Below are 14,379 nucleotides of genomic sequence, written 5' to 3'. Positions count from 1 at the left end.
CAGATGGTGGAAATAGCCAGAGCTGCATCAATCCAAAGCCAGGAGCCAGGGGCTTCTTCTGGATCTCCCACCTGGCTGCAGTGATCCAAGGACTTGGGCCATCTTTTACTGCTTTCCCAGACCATAGCAGAGAGCTGATCGGAAGTGGAGCAGCCAGGACTCGAACCAGTGCCTATATGGAATGCCAGCACTGGAGGTTGTGGCTTTACCCACTATACCACAGCACTGACCCTGCATTTAAAAATTTTATGCACCAAAATAAACATCTTTTAAATCCATTTTCTGTGAACTATTTAAAGTACCTTGTATTATAGGATGTTATTGCTGAAAATTCTAAGAGGTTTATTACCTGATTATTAAAATGCCTTTGAGACCTCGGACTGGCCATGTAGCTTGCTGATATTGTTGCAGGCCTGATGAACACCCTTGCCTTTGACCTAGCCTGATCATACAGCTAGACATCTGACTGTATGTGACATACTGTGGATTGGGAGGTCAGGAGGAACCTGATGCTGTAATCTCAAGATGAGAATTCAAATTACCAAACAGAGGAATCTATAATACGGTGATGGAAAACAAACACTTTCCAACCAGGCTATTTCTCACTCAACCACTAGGATATTGCTAGTTAGTCAGCAAATTTCCTCATGTGGGTCAGTGATGGTTTTAATTTTAAATATCTACTTCAATTTTATTCCTCTTGTCTCTTACCTGAGAACCTTCTTATACCCAGTTAGTGTGATAGAGCCTTTGCTTGGTAGCAATGCTTTTTGTCTCGATTTTTCCTTTAATACTCTGGAGGCTCCAGCAAGATTACCTGTAATGAATCAACCAGTAGCAGCTGAAATATGTACCACTTGGGCCAGTAAAGTCCAAGTTCCAGAATATTTTGTTGTTGTTGCTTGCTTGTTTTTACTCATAGGCATGAGTACTATAGTGACTGCATTAATTTGAACTGACTATTTCTGCTGTTACTCTGTCTCTATTTATTCTGGTCTCTCCATGAGTGGACACACACAAACAACCAAGATACCAAATTAGAGTGTATGTTGGATACCAAAATCAGAGCGTACTTCTCCTATGTCTGATCTATTCTTAGTACATCAGTTTCTTGACAAATGGGGTCTTCAAATAGTTTATTATTTGAGATGTAACCTCTTCCATTATTTTTCTCAGGGTCTAGTGCTAAACCAGACTGGCAGCCTCATATGCAGAGTGGAGATAGTGCCTTGTATGTTGGTGTCCATGAACTATTGGAGGAAATTCTTTTCTATTTATAGTAACTTACTTGTCAATTCAAAAATCAGCTCCTACTATCCATCACGTTCCCTGTGCTCTAGGTTTATGTTTGTTAAATGGGAAATTTATCCACATAATGCACATACAACTAAAAAAATCTACAAAACCAAAAAATCCTTGAAATTCAATTTTGGAGAACTTTAAATATTCTGCAAGACCTGTTTCTGTGGCACCTAGGCACAAAAAGAAGGTAAAGACACAATGATTTTCTTATCTGTGTGTAGAACAATGCTTCTCAGTACTTCAATAACTGAAAATTGAATTCATTAGAGAATTCATTAGTAAATACTAAGCAAAATCCTGGCTAGTTTTCAAGTTAGTTTTTACAACTATAATACTTATTGCTTCTAGCTTTCTCTATTCTCTCTCTCCACACATACTGTCTGTTTCTTCTCTAACTTGCAGAAGCATGATATGCTTACTCATCAGAGAACCAATAACTTACCACATATTCTCAATTTTGTTATCTTTAGACTAAAAGTTAGCATAGTTCACTAAGAAGCCAAGACCAGGAGTACTTAGATTAATAAGGAGAGCTTGAGTGGAAGGTATGAATACTGAAGCAATCCCTGCACTTCAGAAGCTGAAAAAGGTGCTTGCTGAGTTAATTGAGGGGCTCACCAATACCTCACCTATATGGTTGAAATCAGCATTCACTGAATTTTTAGACAATTAAAATGAAATTCATATTATTTTTCTAGGACAGGCTGAATTAATCCTAACAGATATACAGAGTTTTCTTTCTCCATAAATTTGGTCACTAACTCACTTGTTCATTTGAGTACAAATAGAACAAAGGCAGTGGACATCCATAACCAAGTTGCCCTCCTAGCAGTCTTACACACGTGCTTTTACCAATTTCAGTTTGATCAGCAGAAGAAAAAATATGTCGTTCTATTTTGTAGCTCTCTAGCTGATTCATTGGATCAAAAAAGTCAAATTAAAGGTTCTTATGGTTGTAGTTGTCTAGAGATTCTCAAAGAATAGATTACGTTAAAGAGGTCACATAAATTATAGTAATCACAGATAGACTATTTCTGTGCACTCAATGTCATTCGCAAAATAAATATATCATTTACCCTAAATGATGTAGCCCATAGACACCATTGAGATGAGATGCGTGCATGGATATAACTTTAAAAACTTAAAATTATTCCATATAAACCCATTCTTAAAATATGCAGCATTGTGCCTTAAGACCTAAAGTGACCTCAGGAGGAAAGCCTGTTATTGAATCTTTATTAGAATAACTCATTGAATCCTACAATAGTCTTTGCAGTATTCCCACATTACCAGTTAAGGAGCCTAATGGAAAAGGCTACTTATCTGTACAAGCCCTCAGGGCAATCAATAGAACTGTGATTCTAAGATTCCCAGGAGTTCCTAACTATCAAGTACACACTTCAGAGTGTCATTTACAAGCTTCTTGAGATATCAGTGGATAAAGGCAGTCAGTATTCATTTGCTTTTGGTTGGCTGTGACTCAGGTGTTTATGGAAATTCCCTCATGTTTTTCTCAATATACAAATAAAATGATGTCTAATTAAAACACCACAGATTTAATTTTGATTAAGGATCAACCATCGGCCGGTGCCACGGCTCAATAGGCTAATCCTCCAGCTTGCGGCGCCGGCACACCGGGTTCTAATCCTGGTCGGGGTGCAGGATTCTGTCCCAGTTGCCCCTCTTCCAGGCCAGCTCTCTGTTGTGGCCCAGGAGTGCAGTGGAGGATGGCCCAAGTGCTTGGGCCCTGCACCCCATGGGAGACCAGGATAAGCACCTGGCTCCTGCCTTTGGATCAGCGTGGTGCGCCGGCTGCAGCGCACCGGCCGCAGCGGCCATTGGAGGATGAACCAACGGCAAAGGAAGACCTTTCTCTCTGTCTCTCTCTGTCTCACTATCCATTCTGCCTGAAAAAAAAAAAGATCAACCATCAATTGCTATGTAGACAGTATATTGCTGTGCTCAAGAAGATCTGCTAAAGGACACAAAGCACGCGAAGAAAAGTTGTGAATCCATAGGAAAACTTTGCACTATTTGGGTCATGATATCAGAAGATAAAGATATGCCTTCTGTGAGAGGGCAGATTATTCAACTGTGCTTGACTCTTTAGTACAAACTAAAATTTGTTTCGCATATCTTCTATTTTTTGAGATTTTTTTGAGATCTATTTTCAACAAACTTTGACACATACAATTAACTCTACACTAAGTAGAGTTCAACAAATAATATGGAAAAAAAAAAACTGTTCTTTAACATTCAAGACAAGGAATGTCCAAAGTCATTGCATCTCAAAGTGTTAATTTCACATTACATTTTAGGTGCTCTATTAGTTATCAAGATCATGGAGAACATATGGTATTTGTCCTATTGAGACTAGCTTATCTCACTAAGTATGATATTTTCCAGTTTCAACCATTTTGTTGCAAATGACAGGATTTAATTTTTTTAATTGCTGTGTAGTATTCCATGGTATATATGTTCCATAATTTCTTTTTCAAGGCTTGAGTTGACAGGCATTTGAGGATATTTCATATTTTAACTATTGTGAATTGAGCTGCAATAGACATGGAGGTACAGATAATTCTTTCATATACTGACTTCATTTCCCTTGGGTGAATTCCCAGGGGTAGGATGGCTGGTCATATGATAGGTCTACATTCAGATTTCTGAAGTATTTACATACTGTCTTCAATAGTGACTGTACCAGTTTACATTCCCACTAACAGTGGATTAGGGTACCTTTCTCTCCACATCCACACCAGAATTTGTTGTTTGTTGATTTCTGTATGAAAGCCATTCTAATTGGGGTGAGGTGAAACCTCATTGTGGTTTTGAATTGCATTTCCCCAAGGGCTAATGATCCTGAGGATTTTTCATGTGTCTGTTGGCCATTTGGATTTCCTCTTTTTAAAAATGTCTGTTTAAGTCCTTTGCCCACTGTGTGGTTTGTTTAATTGTTGTTGAGTTTCTTCATAACTTTATATATTCTGGTTATTAATCCATTATCAGTTATGTAGTTTGCAAATACTTTTTTGCCATTCTGTCTATTGCCTCTTCACTTTGCTGTGTTTCTTTTTCAGTACAGAAGCTTCTCAATTTGATGCAATCTCATTTGTCAATTTGGTTTTGATTGCCTGTACCTCTGTGGTCTTTTCCAAGAAGTCTTTGCTGGTACCAATGTTTTGAAGAGTTTCCCCAATGTTTTCAAATAATTTGATTGGTATCAGGATGAACATTGGGATTTTTATTCAATTTTGAGGGGATTTTTGTGTAAGGTATAAGATGGGGGTCTTGCTTCATACTTCTGCATGTGGAGATTCAGTTTTCCCAGCACCATTTGTTGAAGAGACTATCCATGCTCCAGGGATTGATTTTACCTCCTTTGTTAAAGACAAGTTGTTTGTAGATGTGTGGGTTGATTTCTGGTGTTTTTATTCTTTTCCATCTGTTTTTGTACCAGTACCAGACTCTTGATTATAACTGTCCTGTAGTATGTCTTGAAATCTGGTATTGTAATGACCCCAGTTTTGTTTTTGTTGTGTAATATTGCTTTAGCTATATAGGTTCTTCTGTGTTTCCACATGAATTTCAACATTGTATTCTCTATATCTGAGAAGAATGTCCTTGGTATTTTTGATTGGTATTACATTGAAACTGTAAATTGTTTTAGGTTGTAGGGATATTCTGATAATATTGACTCCTCCAATCTATGAACATGGAAGATTTTATTCCTTTTTATGTCTTCTTCTATTTTTTTCTTTAATGTTCTGTAGTTATCATCATGAAGATTTTTGAAATCCTTGGTTAAATTTATTCCAAGATATTTCATTTTTGCAGCTATTGTTAATGGGATTGATCCCAGTTCTTTCTCAACCATGACATTGTCTGTGCATACAAAGGTTATTGATTTTTGTGTGTTGATTTTATATCCTGCTACTTTACCAAACTCTTCTATGAGTTCCAATAGTCTCTTAGTGGAGTCTTTAGATCCCCTATAAATAGAATCATGTCTTCTGAAAATAGGAGTACTTTGATTTCCTCCTTTTCAATTTGTATTGCTTTGATTACTTTTTCTTGCCTAATTGCTCTGGTTAAAACTTCCAGGACTATATTGGATAGCAATGGTGAGAGTGGACATCCTGGTCTGGTTCCAGATCTCAGTAGGGATGCTTTCAAATTTCCCCCATTCAGTAGGATTTGGCTGTGTGTTTGTCATAAATTGCCTTGATTACATTTAGGAATGTTCCTGCTATACCCAAGTTTTTTAAAGTTTTCATCATGAAATGGTGTTTTATTTTATCAAATGCTCTCTCTCTGCATCTATTTAGAAAACCATATTGTTTTGTTCCTTCTTTTGTTAATGTAATATATCACATTGATTGATTTGCAAATGTTGAACCATCCTTGCATAACAGAGATAAATCCCACTTGGTCCAGGTGAATGTTACTTTATATTTGTTGTTGAATTAGATTGACTAGCATTTTGTTGAGGATTTTTGTATCTATGTTCATCAGGGAAATTGGTCTGTAATTCTCTTTCTCTGTTGTATTTTTTCAAGTTTAGAAATTAAGAGGATGCTGGCTTCATAGAAGGATGTTGGGAGGATTCATTCCCTTCCAATTTTTTAGAATAGCTTGAGAGGAATTAGAGTTAGTTCTTTAAATGTCTGGTAGGATTCAGCAGTGAAGCCTCAAGTCCTGGGCTTTTCTATGCCTGTAGGGTCTTTATTAATAATTCAATTTCTGTCTTTGTTAGGTTAGGTCTGTTTAGGTTTTCCATGTCTTCATAGTTCAATGCAGTTAGGTTGTATGTGTCCAGGATTCTATTCATTTCTTCTGAGTTTCTCAATTTGCTGGCATACTGTGCTAGTAGTAATTTATGATGATCCTTCCAATTTCTCTGGTGTCTGCTGTTCTATTTCCTTTCTCATCTCTAATTTTGTTGATATGAGACTTCTCCCTTTTTTTTGGTAGGTCTCTCAGCAGTTGCTGAATAAAGTATGTTATATTTCGTCCTGCAACTGGAATGTTAATAGAGCTGCCAATCACCCACCCTTCAGCCACAGGAATGACATGCGTGACACCGTCTCCACTGTCTATTACCATACCAGTCAATGTCCATTCTCCTACTTGTCTTGAGGACTAGGATGCTGCTAAGATAAGAACATCCTGTACAGCAATGTACAAGCCTGGAACATAGAAAGACTCAAATATTATTTCAGCAGTATATTCCCTGTTTTCTGTAGTATTCAGATGAGGTTCAGTCAAAAGAAAATAATGGTCTTCAGGTTGTACCCTTAAATATTTAAAAATCACTTTTTCCATTAACCTTTCCATCAAATCCCAAACTTCAACTATACCATGGCGAATTGGCCACTTGGTGCATATGTAGGTTTTTCTCTTGCTTCATCACCAATGAAGAAGTCTAGGTCATCAACGCCTTTCATCACCCTCCTTTGAGCTTGATCACCCACTTTTGCTGACTCTTTAATAGCAATACTGGAAGGGATGATAAACTGTGATTCAGCATATCCTAGTTTTGTGTACCCCATGCCACAGTCCACCACACAGGCCAGCAGCTGTCCCACCATCTACCTCCTTGCCTCTGCTGCTGCTGTCTGCTCCATGATGGTTGGGGCCAGGGATTGATGGCAGGATATGGGAACTATCTGACCATCTACAGCTGGACTGCCCTCTCCGTCCAGGGAGGAAGCTGGCAAGCCAAAGCTGATTTATTTTATAACTTAAATTATTTCTTTTCTCCTACTTATTTTGCTTTTTGTTTTCTGTTGTTTTTCTAGGTCCTTGGGATGCATTGATTGCTCGTTTATTTGGTGCCTTTTCAATTTATGGTGTAGGATCCAATTTCTATAAGCTTTCCTCTTAACACAGCTTTTGCTGTATCCCATAAATTTTGATATGTTGTATTGTTATCTTCACTTGTTTCCATAAAATTTTTGATTTCTCTTGATTTCTTCAGTGACCCATTGTTCATTCAGGAACATGCTGTTCGGTCTCTATATATTTGTGTATGTTCTGGTGATTCCTGAGTTGTTAATTACCAACTTCATTCCATTGTGGTCAGAGAATATGCATGGTATGATTTGAATTTTTTTTTTTTTTTGAATTTGCTGAGACTTGGTTTATGGCCTAGCATGTGATCAGTCCTAGAGAAAGTCCCATGCATTGATTAGAATGTGTATTTTGTGGATGCATGGTAGAAAGCTCTGTAGATATCTGTTAGGTCTATTTGGTCTATTGTGTTGATTAAGTCTGTTGACTCCTTGCTGATTTTCTGTCTGGTTGATCTTTCCATTACTGAAAGTGGGGTAATGAAGTCCCCCATTACTATTGTATTTGAGTATATGTCTCCCTTTAAATATATTAGAATTTCTTTTTTTTATGAAAGCATGCATAATTTTATTGGCAACATATTTCTCTCTTAGTTGTATAACTAGTAATGACACATCTTACAATCAGTGGTGTTTTAGATACACGAAATAGGGCAAATGCCTCCCTGTTTTGTTATTGTTGTTTAATCCTAAATACTTCATCATGCTGTTTTAGGAATAATGGCATTCTTTCACAAATTTGTGGAACCTTTATCAAATCCCAGAAAATGCCAATATATCCAAAACAACATCCAGGACTCTGTTTATATTCAAGTTCCTTCAACTGCCCGGAAATGTCTGTTAGTTTTTTGTACATCATCTAATTAAGTTTCATACATTGCATGTCTTAAAATATCTGCTTATTAACTGAAAAGGCTGAGCAAGAGAGAGAGAGACAGGGAAAAACAGAGTGAGAAAGTGAATCTTCCATCTGGTGGTTTACTCCCCAAATAGCCACATCAGCCACATATGAGTGAAGCTGAAGTCAGGAACCAGTAACTCTATCCTCATCTCCCACGTGGGTTGTAGAGGCTCAAGTATTTGGACCATCTCCCACTGCCTCCCCAGTAGCATGACAGGAAGCTGAATCAGCAGAGCAGCTAAGAGTTGAACCGGCACTCTACTATGCAATGCTGGCATTACAGGCAGTAGCTCAATGTGCTGCACTCAAGGATGATCAGACATTGCATTTTGTGTGTGTGTGTTTGTTTTATAATTTTTTAAATTTAATTTTTGTTTAGTTTTTAACAAATTCAATGTGCTTTGTAGATGAAATTCTAAGAACATAATGATATTCCTTTCCTCTCCCCGTGCCCCCGACTCTCCCTCCTTACCCTTTTTCCTTCTCCCTTTCTTTGTTTTTAGTTTTTGAGATAATATTTTTTAAATTTACATTATAGTCAAAAAAAGCTTAACCCTCTTACAAATAAGAAGTTTAACAAGTAAAAAGACCCTAGTCTAGTGGAATATAGACAATGGCTATAAACAATAACTTAATGGAAAAATGACCAACAAACAAAGTCAATGTGTATCAGAATTGCTGCAAATACAGTTTTATAAAACTTTGTCTCCTATCTTTGTGAAGCCAATGGTTATGAATGTTATACCACTATAGTTTCAATAATCTTTAATGATTACTTTAAAATGTACTGTATATAAATGAAATGGACACCACAGTTTAATGATAAATTTTAAAGAAGATTTATTTATTTATTTGGAAGGCAAAGTTACAGAAAGGGAAAGACAGATATCTTTCCTCCTATTTTTAAATAACCAGCTGCCCTGTAATTAGGTGTTCATACATTTATAATAGTCACATCTTTCTGTTGAACTGATCAGTTAATCATTATATAGTGCCCTTCTTTGTCTCTTTTAACAGTTTTTGTGTTACAGTCTATTTTGTCTGATATTAGGATGGCTACACTAGCTCTTTTTTTTGGTTTTGTTGGCATGGAATATCTTTTTCCATCCTTTCACTTTTAGACTGCATGCATCTTTGTGGGTGAGATGTGTCTTGCAGGGAGCGAATAGTTGGGTATTCTTTTTTCTTTACTTTTCTTTCTTTTTTTTTTTTTTTTTTTTTTTTTGACAGGCAGAGTGGACAGAGAGAGAGAAACAGAGAGAAAGGTCTTCCTTTGCCGTTGCCTCACCCTCTAGTGGCCGCCACGGCCAGCGCGCTGCGGCTGGCGCACCATGCTGATCCGATGGCAGGAGCCAGATGCTTCTCCTGGTCTCCCATGGGGTGCAGGGCCCAAGCACTTGGGCCATCCTCCACTGCACTCCCTGGCCACAGCAGAGAGCTGGCCTGGAAGAGGAGCAACCGGGACAGAATCTGGCACCCCGATCGGGACCAGAACCCAGTGTGCCGGGGCCACAGGCGGAAGATTAGCCTAGTGAGCAGCTACGCCGGCCGGGTATTCTTTTTCAACTCATTCAACCAGTCTGTATTTTTAACAGAAGAGTTGGGACCATTTACCTTCAGGGTGACTAATGTTAAATAACAAATTTGTCCTGCTATATTTTTGTTAATAGTCCTATTTTTTACTTTGGGTTTCCTTTTATGGGGTCTTTTTCTACTTTTACCTTCTTTAGTAGTGATGTTCCTGTTTCTGTGTTTCTGTTTGTAGCACATCCTTAAGCATCTTTTGTAGGACTGGGAAGGTAGTTACAAATTCTTTCAATTTCTTTTTGTTATTAAAGGTGTTTACTTCACTTTCATTCATAAATGAGAGCTTTGCAGAGTAGTCTTCTGGGTTGACAGTTTTTTTCTCTAAAGACTTGGAATATATTCTGCCATCATCTCCTAGCTTGTATGGTTTTTGATGAGAAGTCTGCTATAAGTCTTATTGGGATTCCTCTGAATGTAATCTGGCATTCTTTTGTGCACATTTTAGAATCTTTCCTTTTTGTTTTACTGTTGAGAGTTTTCCACAATGTGTCATGGGGAAGATATTTTCTGGTAGTTCCTATTGGGAGTTTTGCATGCTTCCTGAACTTGGATGTTACCTTTCTTTCTCCAATTGGAAAAGTTTTTTGTTATTATTTTATTAAAAGGACTTATAATCCATTCTTTCCTTCCATACCTTCAGGAACTCCTTGGACTCATACGTTAGGTCTTTTGATAGTATCTTATAGATCTTCAACAGTGTTTTTTAGTTTTAGTTTGCTAATTTCCTCTTTTTTTTTTTTTTTTTTGGTCTGGTCTGATTGTAAAATTTCTAGAAATTTATCTTAGAGTTCTGATATTCTATTTTCTGTCTCCCCTACTCTGTTGCTAATACTTTCTACTGAACGTTTTATTTGATCTATTGAATTCTTCATTTCTTATTTTATTCTAATTTCTCTTTACTATCTAAATTTCATTTGAATTTTCATTTTGTTCATGAATTTTATTCTGGCTGATTAATTTTCTGGATTCCATTTCTGGCATATATTCAATCTCTTCATCTTCACCTACTAATGAGGTTGCACAGTTCCTTTGGAGGGCTCACAGTGTCTACCTTATTCTTGATTAAGTTTCTTCATTTGTTTTTCAGCATTAGATTTGTTTTTGTATTTGTGGCTTAGTGGGACTGCTATGCTTTCAGTGACTACCAAGAAGTGTGTGATGTGTGTGACTTGCTTGCATTGTTCAGAATTCCAGGGTGCAGGAAGTTTCCAGTGTAAGTCTCCCATGCGGGCTTTGTAGCTCTCTTCTGGTTATCAATGTAGGTGGCTGTTCACATCAGTATGTTTGACCCATCATTCTCCTTACAACTGTGCGATGCCATGGTGTTAGTCCTTGGTGTTTCCAGCACTAGTTCATACTGTTTAATAAGCACGTTTGATCTGTGGCATTTTCCTGTGAGAACAATTCCTCTATTATGAGCTGCTGTAGGTCTGTGGGTCATGGGCATGTATGTGCAGAGCCTCCACTTACTGGAGCCCGACTCACTTCTCAATGGTGGTGGACAGGTGCAAGTTTTCAATAGGTGGAGCTTCCCCTTGCCCTATGCCACCTGTCTGCATCCAAAATAGAGGGGGAAAAAAACCCCAAGCCTGGCCAGCTGGCTGCCGGTCCCTGCACAGTGGGTTGAGTGGGAGGGGAGTGCCACCTCCTGAATTGTTCATTTATTTTTTCTCCATGTGGAACTTCAAAAGCAGTTTGTCAAACACTCCCTCCTGCTACTATCTGTAGCTGTGAGGGCCCACAGGTTCCCCCCTCACCTGGTCTGTTGGGTCCAGCACTCTCCTCTCTGTGTCTGACCTCTGCTTTTTTTTATTTATTTAATTTTTTGGTGCAGACCTGGACCATCTCTGTTGTTCTCTCTGGTTTTCACACTGCAAATTCCCCATGGCGTTATGTCATCTGAGTGTAGCTTTTACCTTTTTTTTTTTTTTTTTTTTTTGACAGGCAGAGTTAGAAAGAGAGAGAGAGAAAGAAAGAGAGAGAGAGAAAGGTCTTCCTTTTCCATTGGTTCACCCCCCAAATGGCTGCCATGGCCGGCGCACTGCACCGATCCAAAGCCAGGAGCCAGGTGCTTCCTCCTGGTCTCCCATGTGAGTGCAGGGCCTAAGCACTTGGGCCATCCTCCACTGCCTTCCCGGGCCACATCAGACAGTGGACTGGAAGAGTAGCAACTGGGACAAAATCCGGCGCCCCGACCAAGATGAGAACCCAGGGTGCCAGCGCCGCAGGTGGAGGATTAGCCAAGTAAGCCACAGTGCTGGCCTATCCTTTTTTTTAATTATTAATTTTGCCCTATGTGATTCAGATCATCCTGTCCCTATTCCACCATCTTGTAACACCCCAGATTCCTTTAGTACATGAATTTTCTTCTGGTTACTTCTAAGTAATTCTATGATCAGTTTTTTGAATTCTGTTTCTGGAATTTCTTCAGTCTCTTCATTTTCACATTCTAGTGTGGAAATTTTGTGTTTTTTAAAGAGCATCATGTTTTCTTCCTTATTCTTCTTTCTTGAATTGCTGTATTTATTATTAGGCATTTGTGCAGATACTTTTTTTTGTTTTTTTTTTTGTTTGTTTGTTTGTTTGTTTGTTTTGTTTTTCACCTATAATGGCTTTTATCTTTGGGGTATTCCTCTGTGGTTTACAGGAGTGTTAGCTCTTTGAGTGAATACCCAGAGGCGTGTGCTGGGTGTGGTCTGGGAGCTCTTTATTTTATAAAACAGGTCAATCCTCACACAAAATTTACTAATCCTGGTTCCTTCCATAGGATACAAAAAGAAAAAGAGAAAAAGCTTCTCCCTGACTAAGCTAAATTCTTCTGACCCTTTGCTTATGAAAGAGATTATCAATTAGGACTACTAACACAATAAAGCTGTACATATCATCCTATTTCTATTAGTGTATCTTTGCATTCCAAAGCTAAATCTAAGGCATACCCTTGGGTGAACTGTCAGCAGCAGCCATATTGCTTGGTCAGTAACTTTGTGGATTACACATGCCAAGAACTCTGGATAATTCTTAACAGACAACATGGTAACTTGTGACAATCCTTTCTTATATACTTTTAAAGGCACCTTTAAACTTTATTCAAATTTTGCTTTTGCAAATGTATTGCTTCTAGCTGAAGGAGAGCAATATGACTGCTTGGCATAAATTCAAAGATTAAGTATATGCAAGTCAGAATTTACAGATTCTTTTCATTCTATCCTGAATAAATATTGTTGGGTATGGCTCTTGTCTTAAAAATAGCAAAAGACATTCATTATATGGCATATGCCAAGACCACTGAACTTATAGTCATTGAAGTAGCTCTACCAGGTAGCTAAATTGAACAAACTCTGATTTGAGCTTGATCCTTGGAAAAAGTTTATAAATAAAAAAGATTTATTTTATTTATTTGAAAAACAGAGTGACAGAGATATGGGGAGACACAAGGGAAAAAAAAGAGATTTTCCGTCTACTGATTTACTCCCCAAATGTCCGCAGTGCCTAGGCTGAAGCCAAGTGCCTGGATCTCCATCCGGGTCTCACATGGGTTGCAGGGGACCAAGCACTTGCTCAATATGTGCTGCTTTCCCAAGCACATTAGCAGGAATTGGATCAGAAATGAAGTAGCCTGAATTTGAACTGGCAATCTGACTCCAGATGGCGATATTTCAGGCATCACAATGCCAACCCCTGGCAAAGATTTGCTCTCGGCAAAAGAATTTTTTAAAAGTAAACCTTTATACAAGTAATATGCAAGCTACATAAGCTTTCAGAGCTTTGTGTGACTTGAGCATACATTGACATCAATAGGCAGAACAATTAAAAATGGGAAATGTCTAAAATAACAGGAAGCAGAACAGAGAAGAAACAGGATACAAACTCACAACCAAGATGAATTTACACAAGAAAAAAGATAAAGTCGCAGAGGTAGCCAATGCCAGCATGCACACATCTGCGGGCAGAAGGCCCATTCCTCCACGCCGTCCCCCTGATGGCAGTGGTTACTCTGGAAGCTGGCAGAATGAAGTGGTTTTTCAGCTTAGGAAGGGTGTGTGGCTATGACCTGAAAGCCCTTCTATCCCAGGGCAGTTCCATTTCCAATGGTCCTACTCTTGGCAGAGCTGACAGTACTCTTCAGAGACTGACTCCTGTCATGATTGCTGTCTTCCCCGTGCCCTGGTTTTCCACATTGAAAATCAGTGTCTTTTAGGGGTAGACTGGCCTTGTTGGGTCTTCTTGATGGCAGACAACTGTGTACAGCTCTTATTAATTGGCCTGCAACCTATGCTAACATTGCTCCTGCAACATAAGTTGAGCCTAACTCACTCTTCTTCCTCCTGGTCTCTGTTAAAGGAGATCCCAGAGGCAGCCTTTAGGATGTCAGCCAAGAGGGAGTTCTGTCCCATCTTTTGTGGCCTGAACTAGAAATCTGTGGTCACAGGCATGATCGGAGAGTTTTTCTTGCTGTGAGATAAGATAAGAAGACAATGCCCTTGAGGAGAGCTATGCCCTTCTAAGATCAAGCTGTACATTCTGAAGTGTCCTTCAGAATAGTTAGTTTCTCATCTTGAAGAGAACAGAGGAGATAAGAGTCAGGCCTCCTGGATTGCTTACTCTCAGTATCTTAATACAAAGTGAAAACTTAGCAAGCAATTTTAACTGTCAAATAACAACGTAAGAAAACATTCACCCAAAATTCTATGAATTCTATAATTTTATATTTTTATAAATTCTAAAATTCTATAAATG

At 38.4% G+C, this 14,379-nt stretch overlaps 1 pseudogene; it reads right to left on the bottom strand.

Moving 5' to 3' along the window:
• Nucleotides 1-6,168: 6,168 nt before the first annotated feature.
• Nucleotides 6,169-6,893, bottom strand: LOC103347833 (actin-related protein 3 pseudogene; annotated as a pseudogene).
• Between the last annotated feature and the right edge of the window lie 7,486 nt (nt 6,894-14,379).

The sequence above is a fragment of the Oryctolagus cuniculus genome, chromosome 2 (genome assembly GCF_051225735.1).
Source record: "Oryctolagus cuniculus isolate XC-2025 breed Fujian yellow rabbit chromosome 2, ASM5122573v1, whole genome shotgun sequence".
Taxonomy (NCBI): Eukaryota; Metazoa; Chordata; class Mammalia; order Lagomorpha; family Leporidae; genus Oryctolagus; species Oryctolagus cuniculus.
Note: the sequence above shows the minus strand (reverse complement) of the source record. Positions and strands in the feature narration are given on the sequence as shown.